Source organism: Dermacentor andersoni, chromosome 1 (genome assembly GCF_023375885.2).
Source record: "Dermacentor andersoni chromosome 1, qqDerAnde1_hic_scaffold, whole genome shotgun sequence".
Taxonomy (NCBI): domain Eukaryota; kingdom Metazoa; phylum Arthropoda; class Arachnida; order Ixodida; family Ixodidae; genus Dermacentor; species Dermacentor andersoni.
In genome coordinates this window covers 128,525,072-128,548,106 of record NC_092814.1, presented here as the reverse complement: position 1 = coordinate 128,548,106, position 23,035 = coordinate 128,525,072, and the positions used below count along the sequence as shown (strand labels likewise).

At 44.1% G+C, this 23,035-nt stretch overlaps 1 protein-coding gene across 1 annotated transcript in view; it reads left to right on the top strand.

The window, feature by feature from the left end:
* LOC126544140 (uncharacterized) overlaps positions 1 to 23,035 on the top strand; it is a 159,493-nt gene that overhangs the window by 6,056 nt on the left and 130,402 nt on the right. The window contains exon 2 of the mRNA XM_055062015.1: positions 5,144 to 5,211. The gene's annotated coding sequence lies outside the window, so the exon portion shown is untranslated. The remainder of the gene's footprint in view (positions 1 to 5,143; positions 5,212 to 23,035) is intronic.

Here is a 23,035-nt window from a genome sequence, read left to right as displayed (position 1 = left end):
CAAGGCTTTGCCGTGATGTGTCGTGTAAGTATGCTGAAGGAGTATTTGTCCTAGTGGTCAGCACCAATAACTAAATCAAGCTTGCCTTATAGCTTCCATTATTTTGCTGCATCTTAACCAGAGCATATCATTTCACATTTCACCATGCATCCTGTTGCAATAAAATATCAGCATTTCATTTATGATGGGAATGTTAATATCTCGAACAGCCTTCCTTTGAGATCACTTATATTACCATGTCTAACAGCTTGTAAAGTCTTCCCTTGAACTGTTGCTTTTCCTGGTCTTCATTAATATGGTTAAAACCGACTAGAATGTTATGACAAGTGACTGAATTGTTTGCAAAGAAAAATTTGAAAAATAAAGGCACATTAGTTTTTAATATGCTCCTAGTTCAACAGTGCACAGCGTGGCAAAAGCCTATGGATGGTTATAAGAAGGAGCAACCCATGATAGTCATTGACCAGTGAAGAATGCAGGAGAGACTTCTCCCAGAAAAGTGTGGTGGTTTGTCTTGAGGATGTACAACCATGGCCCTGACGCATGCTATCGTGTGATTGATCTCAGGCTCTGACAGATAATGTGGCACATCTTACCCATAGAGTTTTTCACTATACTACCTAGAGGGAAATCTGGCGCTGCTGCGCTGTGGTATGCATGGGAATGCCGGTATATCGTGACTTCGGATTGGCATCATTCTCAGAGAGCCAGGACATGTTGAAGACGTGCCTGGCAAGCACCGTTCCGTCTGTCACAATGATTCATTATCTACTAAAACAGCACATGAAAGGCTGTTTTAGCTTTATTACTACACAAAAACATGTTTTGTTTAACTATGACAACTTTTTATTGCATGTACACTTATATGAAACGTAAAAAGTATCAGCAGGCCTCTAAAGTTGGAGGACAGACGACAAGATTTGCACTCTTTGGAACAGTTTGTCGTCGGTTCTTGCTTTTCTTCGCTTTGTTATGCATTATAGGTAAGTAAACTTCGCTGGAAGATGTAATATGGTTGAACGAAAACCTTTTGTGAAGATTTTACTTGAAGAATGCGTTATTTAACTGCATTGAACATGCAGTATGAATTCTTGAAATTCATACTGAATTCTTGTATGAAACTTGCAGTGTGAGTCCACAGCTTGAGTATGCATCATCCATTTGGTCCCCATATCCTGTCTACTTAATTGACATGCTTGAATCAGTCCTGAACAGAGTTGCCAGTTTCATCTCGTGTAATTATAGCCATAATATCGATAATTCCCTCCAGCATTTGGTTCTTCGCCATAATATCGCTCAGTTATCCTTGTTTCACAAATATGTTTATAATGGCACACAATCCACACGACATACCCAGATAGCCTCAAACACATCTCGCCGATTAAATAACCACTTAAATTTTTCGCGCATGTACGGTACGACATATGCTTTTAACTTTTCCTTACTCCCTGCGGCCATTCGCTTGTCGAACAGTCTTCCTAATAACATTGCTTCCGAGTCAGATCAAGAAAAATTTTGTCATCTCCTACACTAGCATTTTTCATAATAGCACTTACAAATCACTTTATCTTGTTTCTTGTACTTGGCAACGTGCTTCGAACTTCTTGCGATGTTTTTATTTCTATTGATGCATTGCATTCTATTTCTATCGATACATCGTATCAGAAATAAGCACCATGGCATGAAGGAAAGGGACGCCATCCGCTTAGTGCAGGCTTTCATGATCTCTCGGATAATGTACGGGACAGCATTCCTTAATCTCTCCAAATCGGAAATTGAAAAGTTGGAGACACTGATCAGGAAGGCCTACAAGATGGCACTGGGGCTACCAAACTCCACGCCAACGGCAAAGCTCATGGCTCTAGGAGTACATAATACCCTCAAAGAGATGTGGGAAGCACAATGCCTCTCACAACTCAATAGGCTCGCACTCACAAAACCAGGTAGAGATCAGCTCGAAAAGATCCATATTAATCTGCCCTATACGATAGACCAAAGGGAAGAGGTACCATGTGATGTCAGGAGACGCACCGTGTACCCCCATTCCGCGGACAATGCATCCCGCATATAACACCGAAAGGAGAAAAGCAAGAGGGGAAGCCCTGCAGAAGAAATGGGACGAGCAACCTAACACCCTTTACGTGAACGCCGCAGGGCCAAAGAATGGAGTGATGACTATTGTGGTCTCAACACCTTCAGGATCGATGGTGAACTGCGCCTCGATGAAAACATCCAACCCCACTCACACAGTGGAAGCAGCTATTGCACTAGCTATAGCATCTAACCCTAACGCCAATGTGCTCACTGACTCCCACAACGCCTGTCGCAACTTCAATTCTGGATTAATTCACAGGTCAGGGTTGTCATTGCTGATTAAGCATCCACCCAGCCAAGCCTCAGTCACCTGGTCTCCCGGTCACCTGGAACTACCAGGAAGAAACGAAGCCGCTCACAGGCATGCCCGAGCTCTTCTATACCGGGCGTCTCCCCCTGATGACCTTGAAGGCTGCTGTGACCTAACTGCTTTAGCAGTATATGCTGACAATCTGGCACCATACAGAACAGCCAGGAAGGAGTACTGCAGGAGTTGGAGGAAATCCCACCGCTGGCGCCAGATGTAGGAGTTGAGGACGGACGTCGGGATGAAAAAACTTGGGAGGTTTATTTCCATTATTTACAGTGAGCGTCGATTAACAGTAGTAAAGTCATTACGGGCCGGCAGCAACTCGGACGCTGTGGCCCGTCGCAAGAAGTTCGAGAGAGATGAATCCAGGAAGGCTCTAGGAATCCTCTAGAATGCTCTTCTGCTGCTTCCGGTCTGTGTCTTTTAAGCCCTTCGGTGTCGATCAGACACGTCACGTTCGGCCAATGGGAGAGCCCGCTCAGGTGACGCCATTCTCGGCCAATCGGCGAGCCCGCCCGGGTGTCGTCACCCTCGGCCAATGGTAGGCGCCCGTGCGATGGAGTCACACCCGGTGAAGAGAGTCGCCGCTTGGTCCCCCTGCGATCTTGCCTTGCTGACTTACAACTCGCCCTCTTCAAAGGCGGACGGGGGCGACGCTGCTAGGTTGTCACGGCGCATTACAGCCGTCAGGTTGTCACGGCGCATTACAGCCGTCTTGCTTCTGGACCCACTTTACTTGCAACAGTGCCGGGTTATCCCCTCGCTTTCTGGAAGAGTCAAGCATTGAATAGCTCCACCGGCGGCGTACGAAGTGGGGTCCGCCAACTTGTTTGCACGTGCCATGCCTCAGGAATGTGGCATCTGCTTCTGCATTCCTTACTTAGCAGTGGTGCGATTCGATGTGGTCTGGGGAACTCGAAGTAGGCTCAGGAAACGGCCCCATATCTAACAGTACCCAATGCCACATAAATCCCTCAATAAGTTAGAAGAGAACACTCTTAGGAGACTACAAACTAATACATATCCAACGCCAGCTAAGTTACACCAGTACAGTGGTACCCTACACTATACTCCCTGCAATGCCCACACTGTGGAGAGGTAGCTAACCTCTACCACATGGTGTGGGCTTGCCAATTTAATCCCATAGTTGACCCCATTCCAAATCCCTCAGAAGAGCAGTGGGAGGCTATTCTGCTCAGCGATGATCCTGACCGTCAGCACTGGCTGGTGGGGAGGGCCAGCGCAGCAGCAATAACCAATGGACTACCGGACTAGGCGGCCCACCCACAAGTTCTACGAATATTCTGCAAATAAAGATGTTTTCAATGAATCATTGCGTCTTTTTCCCGAAATATCCCTTGAAGCATTGTATTTTTTCCTGTATGGTACTTTCTAGTATTAGTGCCTTATGTTAATTTTACTTGTGTTTTTTTCCTTGAAGTTTTCCTTTGTGGCATTTGATTACTTCAGTCTTTCCTTTTTTTCATGTTTTGATCTTTCTAGTAATGTTGAAGAGCCCGGCATTGGGACGTATCTTTTGTAACAGACTTCAGAAGGCTGCTTACTCTTTTTTTATGCCTTTGCTTTTGTAACCCCCTTTACACAATGCCCCCATAGGGCCTGTAAGGTATGTTAAATAAATAAATTTGTTAGCCATGTCCACGTTTTAGACAAAGCCTCTTACAACACCAGCCAACACAAGCCTCACAGACACACATACTGTCATTCCTATGATGGCACAACACCCCTTAGGAAACTCCCATAGATGGTGGCACCAGATTTCCCTCTAGGTGTTATAGTGAGAAACTCAATGATCTTACTGATAAAAAAAATTAACTAGGCCCAAGCAGATGCTGTCAAAGTTAATGACATCACAGCAAACTGCAACAGGAACTTGAAAGTTGCCTTGCCACTTGTCTTTCAATAGCACTTTTTTTTTTTTATTATAGAAGCGTAATTTACTAATGAAGCTCAAATCGTTTTTCTCTTCAGTGTCCCTTATAAGCATACAGTTACGCATGCAGTGGTGAGCACCACCTGTTGCACCTGCAGGACCAAGCATTCGCAGCAGTGGTCTAGCCAGGATGTTAATTTCAGGGGGTTTGAGCATGGTGTTGATTTTGAAGTTATTTATTACCTACTTTTAATGTTTCTCTCGTAACAATGAAATTGGGGGATGTGTTTTGACAGCTAAACAATGCCACTGACCTGCCACTCCAGCCTTGTCACAGAGGGAAACTTGTTTGCACCCCATCCTCGCTTGTTCTCTTAAAGTCTTTCTTGCCCACTTTGTAAAGTTTTTTAGAACCAAAGGTGAGCCACAAGAGCCACATTGCGTGGCACAGGAATGATTGTGTGCACAATGGCCTGTATATTTTCATCAAAGCTGTGCTTTCATTTGTATAAATTGTCAAAGATACATTGTGTTTCGTGGCAAAACTATTAATACATAGCTTAGCAGCCAACCTTTTAAATAGTTGCAGTGTTCTATCCCTGTATACATAGCAACATTTTGAGGAAACGTCATAAAAATAAATAGTTGGTATAGCGGCAACAGTGTAATGGGCTGTAGTAAACAAAATTGTTCTGTTTTCATGAGAAGGTTCATGTTACTATTCTGTTTATTTATTCCTGCTCCACACCACCCATTTTTTAATGTTGCTGAACTTTATTTAAATGATTCACAACTTTTTTTTTTTTCAGCATTAAATGAGCCATGCTTTGACCTAATTGATGCAGCTCCATCAGAAGCAGCATTTCGCAAGCATGGAGAAGAGTCAAGCTCTCCTACTGATCCGGGATTTTTGGTGTGTATCACTTGTGTATGCACAAGTGTTTAGATTTTTACTTTAGTGAGGGTAGAGTGTGATAGGGAATATCACACCCTCCTCTCACCCAGATGCAAGATAAGAATATTTCTTATTTGACACTTTGTACTAGCTACTGGAATGATCAGTGTATGCACACAATGTGCAGAAGGTTGTGCATGCAACTTATTGACCACTGCCACTTCAGTGCTGCTGAGTTCTTTAAGCTATACCAGTTTTGATCATCGACTTCAGTGTGCGGCTATATTTCCTTCAAGCAGCTTTTTGGAGCTATTGGCATGTTTAATAAAAAAATCATATGAGCAGTTTTTGTTTGACAGCTATAATTTCGTGGTATCTTTAGTTTATTTGTGTACTGTAGGTTGTGCAACAGTTAGTAGAAGCCCTGAATTCTGCACAAATTAGATAGCTTAGCATGCCACTCTCCAGTGCACGGGCTCATTTAGGAGTTTTGCAACTGACATGGTGATGTTTTGAGTGCTGCAGAAGACTATACTTGTTTGCAAAATGTTGCTTCTCTCTCAGAATAACTAGACAAGCAAATTTGTTGTTTTTGCTCTTTACACATTTTAACAGTTCATATTTGCTAAAAAAAAAAAAAGCAGAAAAAGAATGCAACATCTTTGACTTCCACTGGGGCAAATTCAATATTCCTCAACAGCAAATGATGAAATGTTGCAGGTTTTCTAATATGCGCATGTGTTGAATTTTCTCTGCTGCTCGTTGCTAGCACTGTAACTGCGATGACACAATCTGTGTAATATTCCCATTTGTAGAGGTTTCTCCCTGTATACAGTTGTGCATGGTTATAGTAAATACTGCTCTTGTCTTGACTTTCGTGTATCTGAGAAACTTACAGCTGTTTAACATTCTGGCTGCTTGCGGAGAAATCAGATTTGTTGGTGTAATTTTATCTGCAAACATGCATGAATTTGCACTCGAAGCAGAATCTTGTTCATTGCTTTTGTCTGCATTTTGCATGAAATAAAAGAAAGTAACTGGAAATTTTTAGTTATGCGTTTTCAAAGAATGCAGCCGGCAGTTAAATTTTATGGTACTCATTTCTGCTGAAACTTCACAGGCATCAGTATATATTTTCTTAACAAAATTTGATATTTTTCGAAAAAGACAAATCCACTTGTCGAAACGTTGGCTCCCGCTTTTACCTTGTTCTCGTTTTGCTCATCGTATTGTAACTCCGTGCTTTATGCATTTTTGGTGCTTTTTAAATTGAAAATAATTTTTCTTGCTGTTTGTAGCATGATGATGGGGATATACGGCTAAACCAGTTTTTATGATGGCAAAATGGAATGCTAACCTGAGTGCTTTGTATTGTTAACTTTAAACTTTTTAATCACTTGGTATAAAAAGTTTCACAAACACTTTCTTTATCAGTGAGTTTAATAGAGAACATTAAATGTGTACCATTAAGCTGAATGCTATACATCGAATTTTCACCTAAAATTTATATCTAATCAAGTTACAAGATGTGTGCACCACTGCCATATTTTAGGTTGAAAGCATAAGTAGCTCCGTACAAGCAGCTGCCACGTAATGTGGATTTGTACAGTCTTACAATTGAAATGCTCCCATCTTTTCCTGTCAGCCAGCCTTCACTACAGCAGCACATTCAGCAATGTTCACTTGATACATGATGGTAGGCTTCATAAAACATATACAGTGGAAACTTGATTTAACGAAGGGATCACCACGCTCGAATTATTTAGTTAAATCAGGAAGTTTGTAAAATCAAGAAAGAGATTGTTCGGTCCCTCGAAATCTAAAATTGTAACGTAGCAACACCCAAAAGCTAGCATGGCATTGTATTTGCCTCTGACCCACGCCTGCGCGTGTGAAAAGTCCGCGAGGGCGGCCCGAATTGCTTGTGTGTGAAACTGAAAAAAAAAAAAAAAAAACCCAGCAACACACCTCTGCGTTCTGGAGAGAACTGCAAGTTTAGTATTTTGCAGTGAAAAAAACTTTGTGACCTTTGCCTGCGTGTGCTTCACCAGCAGTGGGCGTACACACTTCTCATAGCCCACAAGCTCTTGAAATGCGTCCTCGGTTCCCTCGTGGGCCCCAGCAAACCGCCTCAAGAGATTGATGGTGTCCATTATTTGGCTTGGAACGGGCACAGGAGCTGGACGATACCTTCGTCATCTAAGGCCTCTGCTGGGTCTGCGTCGGCATTGACGCAAAAAAGGTCTTCAAAGCTCGAGTCTGCAGCCACCTCATTCAGCTGGCAAGGCTGTTTCTAGGAACTAAGCGCTGTCTCTTCATGATTGTGTTGGGGGTTCCCATAGCCCGACGCATCTTCGGCAGTGGTTGCATCGAATCGGCATGTCTGAAGCCTTTGGCGATGATCAAGCACCTTGTTAGCCTCCACGATGCTGCCACCATCTCGATTGCCATAAAAACATGCAGGCATTGTGCGAGCAGGCCAAGCAAGAAAGTTGCGATGAGATGATCACTGTCATCTGTTGCATAAACCATGAAATAACAAAAGCGACCACCACTTCTCCAAGTGGTGGTCCAAGTGGTGATGGTCCGGACAGGCCGCCATTGGAATATGAACCTGGCAACGTTTAACGCTAGAACGTTATCTAGTGAGGCGAGTCTAGCAGTGCTATTGGAGGAATTAGAGGGCAGTAAATGGGATATAATAGGGCTCAGTGAAGTTAGGAGGCCAAAAAAAGCATATACACTGCTAAAAAGCTGGCACGTCCTGTGCTACCGGGGCTTAGCGGAGAGACGAGAACTAGGAGTCGGATTCCTGATTAATAAGAATATAACTGGTAACATATAGGAATTCTATAGCATTAACGAGAGGGTGGCAGGTCTTGTGAAACTTAATAAGAGGTACAAAATGAAGGTTGTACAGGTCTATGCCCCTACATCCAGTCATAATGACCAGGAAGTCGAAAACTTCTATGAAGACGTGGAATCGGCGATGGGTAGAGTGAACCCTGGCATCATACAAGATGTGGACGTGCTCAGCAAGGTGTGCTGCAGTGACCATAGGATGGTAAGAACTCGAATTAGCCTAGACCTGAGGAGGGAACGGAAGAAACCGGTACATAAGAAGCCGATCAATGAGTTAGCGGTAAGAGGGAAAATAGAGGAATTCCAGATCAAGCTACAGAACAGGTATTCGGCTTTAACTCAGGAAGAGGACCTTAGTGTTGAAGCAATGAATGACAATCTTGTGGGCATCATTAAGGAGTGTGCAATAGAAGTCGGTGGTAACTCCGTTAGACAGGATACCAGTAAGCTATCGCAGGAGACGAAAGATCTGATCAAGAAACGCCAATGTATGAAAGCCTCTAACCCTACAGCTAGAATAGAACTGGCAGAACTTTCGAAGTTAATCAACAAGCATAAGACAGCTGACATAAGAAAATATAATATGGATAGAATTGAACATGTTCTCAGGAACGGAGGAAGCCTAAAAGCAGTGAAGAAGAAACTAGGAATTGGCAAGAATCAGATGTATGTGTTAAGAGACAAAGCCGGCAATATCATTACTAATATGGATGAGATAGTTCAAGTGGCTGAGGAGTTCTATAGAGATTTATACAGTACCAGTGGCACCCACGACGATAATGGAAGAGAGAATAGTCTAGAGGAATTCGAAATCCCACCAGGTAACACCGAAAGAAGTAAAGAAAGCCTTAGGAGCTATGCAAAGGGGGAAGGCAGCTGGGGAGGATCAGGTAACAGCAGATTTGTTGAAGGATGGTGGGCAGATTGTTCTAGAAAAACTGGCCACCCTGTATACGCAATGCCTCATGACTTCGAGCGTACCGGAATCTTGGAAGAATGCTAACATAATCCTAATCCATAAGAAAGAAGATGCCAAAGACTTGAAAAATTATAGAGCGATCAGCTTACTGTCAGTTGCCTACAAACCATTTACTAAGGTAATCGCAAATAGAATCAGGAACACCTTAGACTTCTGTCAAGCAAAGCACCAGGCAGGATTCCGTAAAGGCTAATCAACAATAGACCATATTCACACTATCAATCAGGTGATAGAGAAATGTGCGGAATATAACCAACCCTTATATATAGCTTTCATTGATTACGAGAAAGCGTTTGATTCTGTCGAAACCTCGGCACTCATGGAGGCATTATGGAATCTGGGTGTAGACGAGCCGTATGTAAAAATACTGAAAGATATCTATAGCGGCTCCACAGCCACCGTAGTCCTCCATAAAGAAAGCAACAAAATTCCAATAAAGAAAGGCGTCAGGCAGGGAGATACGATTTCTCCAATGCTATTCACAGCGTGTTTACAGGAGGTATTCAGAGACCTAGATTGGGAAGAATTGGGGATAAAAGTTGATGGAGAATACCTTAGTAACTTGCGATTTGCTGATGAAATTGCCTTGCTTAGTAACTCAGGGGACCAATTGCAATGCAAGCTCACTGACCTGGAGAGGCAAAGCAGAAGAGTGGGTCTAAAAATTAATCTGCAGAAAACTAAAGTAATGTTTAACAGTCTCGGAAGACAACAGCAATTTACAATAGGTAGTGAGGCACTGGAAGTGGTAAGGGAATACATCTACTTAGGGCAGGTAGTGATGGCGGATCCAGATCATGAGACGGAAATAATCAGAAGCATAAGAACGGGCTGGGGTGCGTTTGGCAGGCATTCTGAGATCATGAACAGCAGGTTGCCATTATCCCTCAAGAGAAATGTGTATAATAGCTGTGTCTTACCAGTACTCGCCTACGGGGCAGAAACCTGGAGGCTTACGAAAAGGGTTCTACTTAAAATGAGGACGACGCAACGAGCTATGGAAAGAAGAATGATAGGTCTAACGTTAAGGGATAAGAAAATAGCAGATTGGGTGAGGGAAGAAACGCGAGGTAATGGCATCTTAGTTGAAATCAAGAAAAAGAAATGGGCATGGGCAGGACATGTAATGAGGAGGGAAGATAACCGATGGTCATTGAGGGTTACGGACTGAATTCCAAGGGAAGGGAAGCGTAGCAGGGGACGGCAGAAAGTTAGGTGGGCGGATGAGATTAAGAAGTTTGCAAGGACGACATGGCCACAATTAGTACATGACCGGGGTTGTTGGAGAAGTATGGGAGAGGCCTTTACCCTGCAGTGGGCGTAACCAGGCTGATGATGATGATTATGATGATGACTTCTCCAAGTTCCATCTGATATGCCAGAGCACTACTGACTGCCAAGTCTGTTGTTCCGTGCATGGGTGCGGCATGCAGCCTTGTCAAATCAAAGCTAGGGCCGTGACTAGAGCGCCGAGATGCTTTAACACAATAGCACGCTCGAAGAAAAACCCGTCTTGTGTCAAAATTGCACATCACCATTTTTTTTTTACAAATTTATTTCAGGAAAAACTTCGTTAAATTGGGTTTGGTGCCCAAGTTAGTTTCGTTAATTTGGGTTGATGACAACATTGAACCCTATGGGTACCTGCTGGGGAATGGACATTTCTTGGTTAGATCAGGAACACACAAGCCAGGATCAGAAACAACACAAGCCTTACAATATACAACCAGCATAGAATGAAATGCGAACAGGAACAAACTATTCAAAACACTTGTGCGCAATCATAACATTTCTAAGCATGGTGAAGTCTCGAATGTACATTTTGAGACCTGACTTAGGCCACCATCAAGAATGCAGATGAACTTGAAAATGTAACTCATTCTAGGAGCTTTCGATTTGTTCGCATCTGAATTTATGTTGATTGTAGTACATATAAAACATTATGCCATATGGCAATCATTCATAAAAACGTAAAAAAGAAGCTGAACGTGGTTGTTTCTCTTGATGAGAATTACTGGTTAAGTGAACTGATTTCTTGATCGCTTCAAGGTTTTTTTTTCTGAATGAGGTGCACTGTGTAAAATTTGCATGGAACTTCAAAGCACTGCTGCAGAAGTTTTACCTTTGTATGTTTTGATGCCCCTTATAATTAGATTTTTAATTCTTTTTTCGAAACATTTTGCATATGTAAACTAATATACAGGGCAAGCACGAACAATCTTCCTTATTTCATATCTCTGTTTTGCACATAGAATTTGTATGAAAAGGGAACCTTGAAGGTCTATTTCTCTATATGTTGTCATTGTAGCGACGATGAAGAACACAGTAGCAAAACTGTGAATCGCGAAACTAATTTTTTGTTGGACTAACTTGTGCCCAGAAAAACAAGTAACAGTGAAGCACAACGATAGTGGCGAGCACAGCCGGCGATCTTCAAAAACTTGATCTGCGGGTCAAACGCATCGACTTTTATACATGAGCTGTCAAAGGTTCCAGCGTAATCGCTGGTGTCCACGTGTCTTCCAGAAAGTACTACACAATTCGTGTCATGCATACAATCAGATTACACAAGATCCGGTGACAACAGACAATGGAGAGAACCATCCATAACATTTGAGAAAGTCCCAATACATACAGGCATAACGTTTAACATTTGTTAGCCATTGAAAAGCAGTCACCGGAGAAAGAAAAACAAGTACACTTGTCAATATACAGATTTTGTCATCAGAACTCAGATTTGCCTAGACATCCCGTTCTCATTACTATATCCTCATTTGGGGACTTGGGGAGTTGCATCTCACAACAATTTAAATAATCTCTATCTCATGCATAAAAGAGCTGTCCGTTTTATTAACAACTTACCCTATCATGAACATATTTTCTCCTGTTTCATCGTGAACCATATTCTTAGTATTCCTGCTATGTACAGTCATCATCTTTCTGTACTTATTTTTTACTCAGTACACAGTTATCAATTATTCCTATCCACATACACTTATGCTTCGCCAAAATACAATTTCAAGCGTATTATATTTACCAAGCCATAAACAAGAACTAATTATGGATTGCAGTTATTAAACAGGCAAATTCTGAATCTCTTAAATACCCACCTGCAATTACTGTCTTTAATTACACATCATCCTTCATTAACATCATTCAGCAATGAATCGAAGGTATATTTCGTTGACATTGTTTGAAGTTGTATTTGAAATAATATTGTTGGATTACTGGTGTCTCATATAGCTGTATATTGATTGTAGTTGTATACTGGTTGTATATTGTATCGTTGTACTTGAATTCTGGTTGTATATTCTGTTAATGTTGTTTGTCAATGCCCACTGTAGTAGAAAAAATCTACGTATTTTCTGCAGTTGTGCATGTATGACCTGTATGTTAATTTCAGTTTTGTACGAGAATATTTTTGTGGATTGAATACTAATATGGTGCTAGAGGCCTAGTCAGGTGACTATATAAGGTCACCTTTTGCCCCTATCATCCTGACAATCATGTATTGTTAACCAAGTAAATAAATAATTAAGTAAATAGCTCGCACATACCACTATTCAAATTTCTGGTCGGAGCATGTTGTACATGATGCTGGTCATTGCAGCCTCAATCTGGACCTTATATTGAGGTTAGACGGAAGAAGCAGTGGGTAGACTTTATCTTGAACGTAAGCAAAGAAGAAATAAAGCTAATAGAGATAACATCACGTGTCTTCTGAGCCCACACAAGCATTGTTAGCTCTGGTGCACCTAACCCAAAGTTTAGGCAGATCTCAATTACAGTATCCACTGCAAGAGGCTCCACACCATAATCACAAGGCCAGCAGCTATCTATTCCAAGAACTAGAAAACGAGACAAGAATTTTAAGCCGGTACTTTAAGAGAACTATTCGCATTTTGCAAAAAAAGAAAGAAAGAATGAGGATTAGTAGTGCCCACCGTTGGGCCTAGGGTTGCGTGGCTGATGTGATCTCGAGTTGGTGTTGTGCCGGGGTAGTCATCAGGACAAGTTGAGAGAATGAAGAAAAACTTCATACAGGTATTTATATCTTTCAAGAATCTCGGTCAACAAACTATGGCGCTCCTCGGTGCACCGGCATAACTAGCCACATTGGGGTCCATGCCCTTCTTCCTTTTCTCCACGCGGTGGCCAGGATCGCACCGATCTGAAAACACTGGGTCATCATAATTCACGAACGTGCACTTGCACTTGGACTGAGAAGGTACCTTTCTCCCTATCAAAGGTCAGTGTCCAGTTGACGGCTCAGGAATGTCGAGGTTGGGTGCTGACAGCTGGCAACACCTCTGGCAACCTTTTTAGGGATTTGGCAGTTCGTTGAAATCACGTTCTTTGAACCTAATCGGCACCTGGCACCAAAGAGGAGAGAGAGACTGTTGGTGCGCAGTGCACTATTGTTTCTTCCCTTGTGTAATTTTTGGTTGCTGAGGTGGGGGGGGGGGGGGGGGCATCCGTGGTCGGAGCGTAATTGCCTGCAGGGGTGATGTCACAACAGCGTTCCAAAGCTGCAGGTTTGGCAGTTAAGCATCCTTGGTACAGAAGGACCATCAGGCACAACACCACTTAGGGCTGTAAAACTTGGATGAATTTGAAAGTGAGCCTCCGCAGGGGTGGCTCCGTAAACAGGCATTTGGTGTGTTGTGAGACCATGGACCCGAGCACATGGGGGTCCCGAATTTAATCCTGCATGGCTTAGCCATGTCTGGGGGAAGTGGGATCCTGGGTATTGAGCTGATGCTGAGTGTTTTGGACCTTTAAGGCCCCTTGGCGGAGGCCACACACCCCTTTAACCTTGGCTTCACATAGGGCCACCCCTGGACTGACTGACCCATCTGGGGGAAATCGGTAGTTGACTTTCCCGGTTCTTCTCTTCAGTGTTCTACTTTCTTTCTTAGGCTATGTTCACACTTGGGAAACAGCAAGCGGGCGGAAAAGCCAAAGCGGGCGATAAATCTTTTCCACGCATGTACAAAGATGTTCACATTTGTTTCGCCACTGCAGCAGAAACCACTGCCGCTTTCGCCCACATCCATCTAGTTTGCGTATGTTTGTCTGCGTGGTGGCACTGTTCGGCACACTATTTCAAGACATACGTTCATTCATTGACCCATCAATTATTAAAAGGTATAATTTCGCACAACTGTGCGTGTCATCTTAACTTTCGTCTACCGTGGAAGATAAAGAAGACATAGTTTTAATAGTTTTAGCTAGTCGCTATTCCTGAATATAGACAATGAACAACTGAAAATGTTAAATTTTACGACCGGATGTTTACTTGCTAGTGTAGCTTCCGCGGAAGCGGAACCGCTTTCCGCTTCGCTGGGGCTAAAGAATTGGTCGAAGACCGATCGGGCTCGCCGCCTGGTTTTCCGCCTGTTTCTCCGCCTAGGCGGGCGGATTTAGTGAAGTTTTTTTCTGCTTCCGCCTGCACTGAGACCAAGTGTGAACGTAGCCTTACTTTCCACCTTTCCTGTCTTGTCCTCGCTTTTTCATGCTTCCAATTTTCCCAGGAAGAAAGGGTGAACCTGGTGTAGTTTATCCAACCTAGGGTATGTTAGGTTATATTAGCTATGTAGAGCTGGCATGTGCGATTCCTTAGGGTCTCGTTGCATCCGAAATCAAACAAATTCTTTATGGCTTTAAGCTCCTTTCCCCGACTATGTGATTGCCCTCTTTTCGAAAGAGGGCGCACCGAAGAAACTCTCTAATTTTTTGGCCAACTAAAGGAATCCTTCCCGCGCTACCACATTATACATAGTCAAATCCCTGAAAAGACAGTCGGAACCATTTCTCCTTTCACTGTTGCAAAAGTTCTCACCGACGTGCTGAGTCCCGGATACAAAGTCACTAAAGTCGCATGTGGCGACCTGCTGTTTAAGGTATGCGACCAGCTCCAACATGACAATATTTCAAATTCCATAGCTTCTGGCGATGTTCAAATCGCGTTAACGCCACATCACTCAATGAACACATTCAGAGGTGTGATATGAGATGATGATCTGTTGAATTTGAGCGAAGAGGAACTACTTGAGGGATGGATGGACGGAGCAAGATGTCGTCAAAGTGAAAAAAATAACCATCAAATGCGACAACAAAGAAATTCCTACAAAACATCTCATCCTCACCTTTGCTACGAGTGTGCTGCCAGAATCCCTTTAAACAGAGTACACAAAGACACGACCATATATCCCAAATCTATGTAGATGTAAGTGCCAAATATTTGGCCATGGCTCGCAAAGCTACCAAGGCCGGCTCACTTGCGCAAGATGTGGTGAACAAGAACACGCTTCCGACTCTTGCACTGTCACGCTCCACTGTGCGAACTGCTACGGTGGTCATGCAGCATATTCCCGATCATGTCCTATGGGGAAAAAAGAAAAAGATATGTAATTACACTGAAAGTTAAAGAGAACATCTCATTTCAAGAAGCACGGAAATGTGTTTCATTCCTTCATACTGCAGAATATGCTGGTCCGCTGCATAAGGGGGCAACGCTGCACCAGTTCCACGAGCCCCCTTGGCGATAGCAGTCAGCGTTGATTCACCATCCCTTAAGGAAGGCCCATTGACCTCTGGGTTGTTAGGCTCCAAGGCTTTGTGTGTCGAGGCAAGGCCTCCGAACTCACTGCAAACACACCGCTTCCATGAGCAGGTATCCAGCACCTTGCAAGAGGCAATGGACATTATTCCTAGCCAGACGGCATATGCAGCGGCGAAGGACTGCCATGAGTCTCAGGAACGCAGAAAGAAAGATAAGCCCCGCATTACGGGGCCCGGAAACGTCAACCTTGATGCTGTTAAAGATATTCTTTGTAAGATTACTCTAAAGGCGCTGTGTGTCCAGGAGACGCCTGAAATCGGCACAAACTTCCTCAGGCAATATGCCATTTTCTGCAAAGACTGCGACGACACTATCACCTCGTCTGGTGGTGTGGCTATCATAGTTGATAAGGTTTTCCTGACCTATATCATACACTTAGGGGCTAAATGACTCAGAACAATGAACTTATTAAAGCTTCTATCATGAATAACATGGGGCAGTGATGGGAAATGCCTTTTGAACTTGTAAAGGAGCCTTGCCGGCTCATGTCTTCACTACGGCACAATAGTGTATCAGTCTGCTGCACCCAGTGCCTCAAAGATGCTGGATCGTGTTTACCATTTAGGAACCTGCCTTGTGACTGGGGCCTTGAGGACAAGCCCCGTACAAAGCCTTTATGTAGAACCAAATGTGTGGTCACTCCATCTTCAAAAGTCATATGCCAGTTTTAAAAACCGGGCGTCTGCGTCAGCAGGCGTTTGGTGTGTTGCGACACCACGTACCCGAGCACACGAGGGTTGGACCCTCCGGCGTGTAGCCGTGTGCGGCTTAGCCGTGTCTGGGGAAAGGGGGATCCTGGGGGTTGAGCTGATGCTGGGTGTTCGGACCTTTAAGGCCCCCCGGCGGACGCAACACACCCCTTTGGCCTCTGCTTCACATAGACGGCACCCCCGGACTGACCCACCCGGGGGAAATCGGCAGTCGCCTTTTCCTGTCCACCTCTTCAACCTTTTTCTTTCCTATCTTCTTTCTTTTACTGTCCTTTCATCTCTTTTCTTCCGTCACTTCCTAATTTTCCTAGGCGGCTAGGGTTCACCTTGTGTATGTGCCCTCCCTTGGGTATAATATATTAGGTTATAGTGGCAATGTACGGTTGGCACCAGCAGCCTTACCCGTTAAGTGCTGCAGCGTCCCCATGTTGGGCTCCGTGGTGGGTGGCCGCCATTGCTGCCGAAAAGAAACTGAAATACTATGGGAACACCGGCTTTCCCTGCCTACTTGATCGTCACCCTCAGAAGAGGGGGTGCACCGAAGACTTGAGCACATGTTTCACCCGCACTAAAGAGACCTACCCAAAATACCACGTAGTATACAGTGAGAACCCTGAAAAACAAGCCAGACTAATTTCACCATTCATAGTTTCAAAATCTTTGACCGAAGCTATAGGGTTAGGTTATAAGGTGACGAAAATGGCAAGCGGAGATCTTCTTCTTGAGATCCCACAGAAAAATCAATACGAAAAGCTAGGCAGTCTGGTGACCTTTGGTAACATACCAGTTTCTGTTACACCACACCGATCAATGAACAGCTCATGCGGAGTCGTGTCAGAGGCAGTCCTTCAGGATTTGACAGAAGCTGAACTCCTGGAAGGGTGGAAAAATTAAAATGTGACCGATGTAAAGCGTATTATCATTAGACAGGACAATAAGGAAATTCCAACCAAGCATCTTATCGTAACATTTGCATCCAGCGTACTACCAGAAACCATCGAAACAGGATATATCAGGTTAACTGTGCAACCATATATCCCCAACCCTAGACGGTGCTTCAAATGTCAGAGGTTTGGCCATGGCTCGCAGAGCTGCCGTGGTCAAATAACTTGTGTAAAGTGTGGAGTCCAGGGCTACTTTTCCGACAACTGCAGTGGCACACCTCACTGTGTGAACTGCAGTGGAGACCATGCAGCCTACTCACGCTCCTGTCCGAACTGGAAAAAAGAAAAGGACATAATCACCCTCAAAGTCAAAGAAAATATTTCATTTAAGGAAGCCCGTAAGAGGTGCTCACCATTCCACAGCACACCTTATGCTGATGCGGCGCGTCGGGGGGCAGCGTCGCAGCGGCCAATGTCAAGTACCCAGCCCGCGTGCAGCCTTTGGCTCCTGCCCCCAGGGTGGAAGTAGGTAAGCCTACTCCATCCAACCAGCAACCAGGCCAGGCTACCCTTGGGTTGTCGGCCCCACAAGAGTTATCTGCGGCAACCTGCGCTACACGCAGCGATCCCGCAGGACCGATAGCGGCCACGAAGGTAGGCGCAGCCGAGGCTGCCTCGGCCTCCCCGGCACCTCCCAGCGCTGGCAACAGCCGGCGCAGCCAAATTCCACAGGGAGCCCCATCGACCTCTGAGCTGGTGGGCGCAGGGGTCTTGCCTTCCGAGGTGAGACTCTCCCGAAAAACTTCTCGCTCACAAGAGCGCGTGTCCGGCGCCTCACAAGAGGCAATGGACACAACACCTATCCCCATGGCGCACCAAGTGCCTAAGGAGCGGCGAGGCTCCCTCGAACACTCCAGAAAAGGCAGAACCCCGGTTACAGGGCCCCGAAAGAGCTCTGTAATCTAATGCATCACTTCTGTTTCCGTACACACAGCACATATTTACTTCCAATATGAATACACAAATCATTCAATGGAACGTCAGAGGTCTCTTTAGAAACCTTGATGATGTACAAGAACTCATCCACCAACACAATCCAAAAGTGCTGTGTTTACAGGAAACACACTTAAAACCAAAACACAAATTTTCTTCGACAGCACGTTATTTTTCGCAAAGATCACGATGATGCTATCGCATCATCGGGTGGTGTTGCCATTGTAATTCAAAAAAGCATAGCGTGTCAACGTTTGCAGCTACAAACGGCCCTCGAAGCAGTGGCGGTTCGAGTTGTCCTGCTAAACAAACTCATCACTATTTGTTCGCTTTACATACCCCCACATTACAAACTAAACAAACCTGAATTTCAGTCCTTCATAGATGAATTGCCAGAACCTTATGTTGTTCTTGGCGATTTCAATGCACACAACACCTTGTGGGGAGACTCTCGTATCGATGCGCGAGGTCATCTCGTTGAACAGTTCCTTTTTTCTTCTGGAGCGTGCCTTCTAAATAAGAAAGAACCCACATATTACTCTCTTGCAAACAGAACCTTTTCGTCAATAGATCTTAGTATAGTTTCCGCGTCTATACTGCCCGAACTCGAACGGGAAGTTGCGAGCAATCCTTACGGGAGCGATCACTTCCCCGTACTGCTAAGAACATCCAAAGAAAATGAATTTCCTCCACAAGCTCCTAGGTGGAAAGTAGATACAGCCGACTGGGAGAAAATTCGAACTCTCACTAGCATCTCATGGGCTGATATGTCTTCTTTAGAAACTGATGCTGCTGTGGAGTATTTTACAGCGTTCATAATAGATGCCGCATCTAAATGCATATCTGAAGGAAGTGGCTTGGCATGCAGACGGCGCGTCCCGTGGTGGAACGATGAATGTAGAATCGCACGTAGAAATCAGAACAAAGCGTGGGGGTTGCTACGTGCTTCGCCCACTGCAGAGAATCTTGTCAACTTTAAAAAAGTAAAGTCACAAGGCAGGAGAACCCGCAGGCAGGCCAGAAGAGAAAGTTGGCAGAACTTTCTATCGAGTATTAACTCGTTTACAGATGAGGCCAAAGTCTGGAACAGGGTAAATAAAATTAGAGGTCGACCAGCGTATTCACTCCCACTGGTAAATACACAGGGCAACACACAGCAAGATCAGGCAGACTCACTTGGGGAGCACTTTCAGAGCGGGTAGAGTTCCACCAATTATTCAAAACCCTTTCGCAAATACAAACAAATAGAAGAATGCAAGCCACTCATAAGAAAGTGTCAGCAGAATGAACCGTTCAACAGTCCTTTTAGTATTGCAGAGTTGAGAGCTCCCTTGAGCGCATGCAAGAGCTCTGCACTGGGATCCGATAGAATCATGTATGAAATGCTCAAAAACTTACACAATGACACGCAAGTTACACTACTTACACTATTCAACACCATCTGGGACGCAGGGTACCTTCCAACAGCATGGAAAGAAGCCATTGTGGTCCCTGTTTTGAAACAAGGGAAAGACCCTTTTTCAGTGGCAAGTTACCGCCCGATAGCCCTCACAAGTTGCATGTGTAAGGTATCTGAAAAAATGATAAATCGGCGACTCATCCATTTCCTTGAACAAAACAAAATGCTTGATCCCTATCAGTGTGGCTTCCGAGAAGGGCGCTGCACAACCAACCATCTTGTACGTATTGAAGAACATATTCGTGATGCGTTTGTACACAAACAGTTTTTCTTATCGATATTCCTCGATATGGAGAAGGCGTACGATACAACCTGGCGCTACGGAATCTTGAGAGATTTGTCAGAAATGGGCATTCATGGTAATATGCTAAACGTAATAAAAAGTTACTTGTCCAATCGTACCTTCCGGGTGAAAGTAGGCAATGTGCTGTCACGTCCTTTTACACAAGAAACCGGTGTACCCCAGGGTGGCGTGCTCAGTTGCACACTCTTTATTGTTAAGATAACAACACTTCGTGCTTCCTTACCACCGGCCATCTTGTATTCCTTCTATGTGAACGACATTCAAATAGGTTTCAAATCCTGTAACCTCGCAGTGTGCGAGAGACAGGTACAGCATGGTTTGAACAAGGTGTCAAAGTGGGCACAGAAAAATGGATTCAAAATCAATCCCCATAAGAGTTCTTGTGTTTTGTTTACAAGGAAGAGAGGCCTGGTTCCGGATCTTTGCTTAGAAATGTGTGGACAACAGATACCTGTAAACAAAGAGCACAAATTTCTAGGTGTTATACTCGACAATAGACTCACTTTCGTCCCACACATTAAACATCTTAAAGGAAAGTGTCTGAAAACAATGAACCTAATGAAACTTCTATACCAGACTACGTGGGGTAGTGACAGGAAGTGCCTAATGAATCTCTATAAGAGCCTCATCCGGTCACGATTAGATTACGGTGCCGTGGTATATAACTCTGCCGCCCCGAGCGTGCGGAAGATGCTAGACCCTGTTCACCATCTAGGTATCCGTTTAGCCACGGGCGCTTTCAGAACAAGCCCGATTGAAAGCTTATATGCCGAATCGAATGAATGGTCTCTCCACCTACAGAGATCTTACATCAGCTTTACATATCTCCTTAAAGTACGCTCTAATCCTGAACATGCATGTTTTGATACCGTTACCGATATGACGTGCGCTACACTTTTCAGTAATCGTCCCTCCATAAGACAGCCTTTCTCGCTGCGTGTGAAGGAGCTTAGCGATGAAATGCATATCCCACTCCTCAAGCATCGCTTAATGCACCTAACCAAGCTCTTACCTCCTTGGGAGTGGCAGGTGATACAATGTGACATATCCTTTATAAAAGTTACAAAGCAGGCTCCTGAGGCTGACATCAGAATGCATTTCCTAGAACTTCAGTACAAACACTTCTGCGCAGAGTTCTACACAGACGCTTCGAAGTCAAATGCCGGGGTATCCTATGCAGCCGTCGGCCCATCCTTCTCGGAATTCAATGAACTGCATCCGGAAACAAGCATCTTTACGGCAGAGGCCTACGCATTGCTCTCTGCTGTGAAGCATATAAGAAGATCAAAACTTCCAAAAGCAGTGATCTATACAGACTCTCTAAGCGTCGTGAAGGCCTTAATGTCACTCTACAAACATAAAAATCCCGTATTCAATGAACTGTATTCGGTATTGTGTAAAGCGTACTAACCAGAAGCTAACCAGAATATCATAATATGCTGGGTCCCTGGCCATAGGGGAATCGAAGGTAACGTTCTCGCGGACAAGATGGCCACGTCAATCACATCGCAAGCTGTTAACCCTACCGCTGATGTGCCTGTCACAGATCTGAGGCCTTTCCTACGAAATAAACTGCGAAATCACTGGCAGTGCACGTGGGACACGCAAACAAATAACAAACTGCACGTTATAAAGCCCCAGTTAGGTTTTTGGCCCTCCCCAACAAGATCTCGGCAAACAGATGTCCTATTCTGTCGCCTCAGAATAGGACACACATTTGGAACCCATAATTATCTGCTTACTGGAAGTGAACCTCCAACCTGTGGTAGATGCGGGGAGAGGCTGACCGTGCTCCACGTCCTTCTGGAGTGTCGAGAAGCCAAATCTGAAAGAATGAGACATTTTTCCTTAGCATACAGGCAGCACATTCCTCTTCATCCTGTAATGTTCCTCGGTCCAGAACCGTTTTTTAATACAGACACAGTCCTAGGTTTCCTAAGAGATGTGGTCTTACATGTTATTAGTCCCATGCATTCGTAGCGCTTCCTCTCTTTAGAGGATGCCGCTGCGATAATTGTTTTGCATAGTACATGCCTCCAGGCCCTTGTGTTTCAAGGGCTCTAAGGAGGCAGTAGTGCTCTAGGATTTCGTATAATCAGATATATTTTACCTATCGTATCATTCTTTTTAAATGCATCTAAATGTTCATAGTACAGGTCATACGTCATCGCCATAATTTTATTATACAGATTTTATGCACTTTAGAGCGTTTATTTCGAGGCCCCTTTACAGCCACGTCACACCAATTTCATAGTAATCATAATTACACTGCGAACCCACTACCACAGACATGGCGCTCTTTGGTCATACCTGGCCCTTGCGCCATAAAACCCCATACATCATCATCATCATCATCAGTTTTAAAAATTTCCTGGAAATAAATTGAAACTGTGAACATACTTCCTATTCTACCATAAACGATACCACATGTGCCACAATTTTCTGCAAGTGACCTACAGTGAAGCACCCTTCTCATTACATGTGAGAAAACTCAGTTAAGAAATGGGTACTGTACTACAGGAACATCCTCTAATGACTCCACTGAAGCTGCTGCCACCATGGCAGCTAGTAGAATGTGACACATCATTTGTGTAAGTCACAAAACACGCTCCAGATGTATACGTTCAAATGCACTTTTTATAAACTAATTTTAGGTATTCTTGCCCTGGGAATTTTATACAGACACATCAAAGTTGCATGGTCTTATGTGGCAGTCGGTGCATCCTTATCAGGAATCCGATGTACTGTACCCCCAAACAAGCATCTTTACAGCAGAGGCCTATGCAGTACTATTGGCGGTGAAACACATAGACTGATTGAAACTCCTAAAGGCTGTAATATTTACAGATTCTTTAAGTGTTGTTAAAGCTTTAATATTGCTGCAAAAACACAAAAACCCTGTAATTGTGCTTATGCTTCTAAACAACAAGTCATACTATGCTGGGTGCCTGGCCGTAGACCCATTGAGGGTAATGGTATTGATGACAATATTGCCACATCTATAATAACGAAAGCTGGCAGCTCTT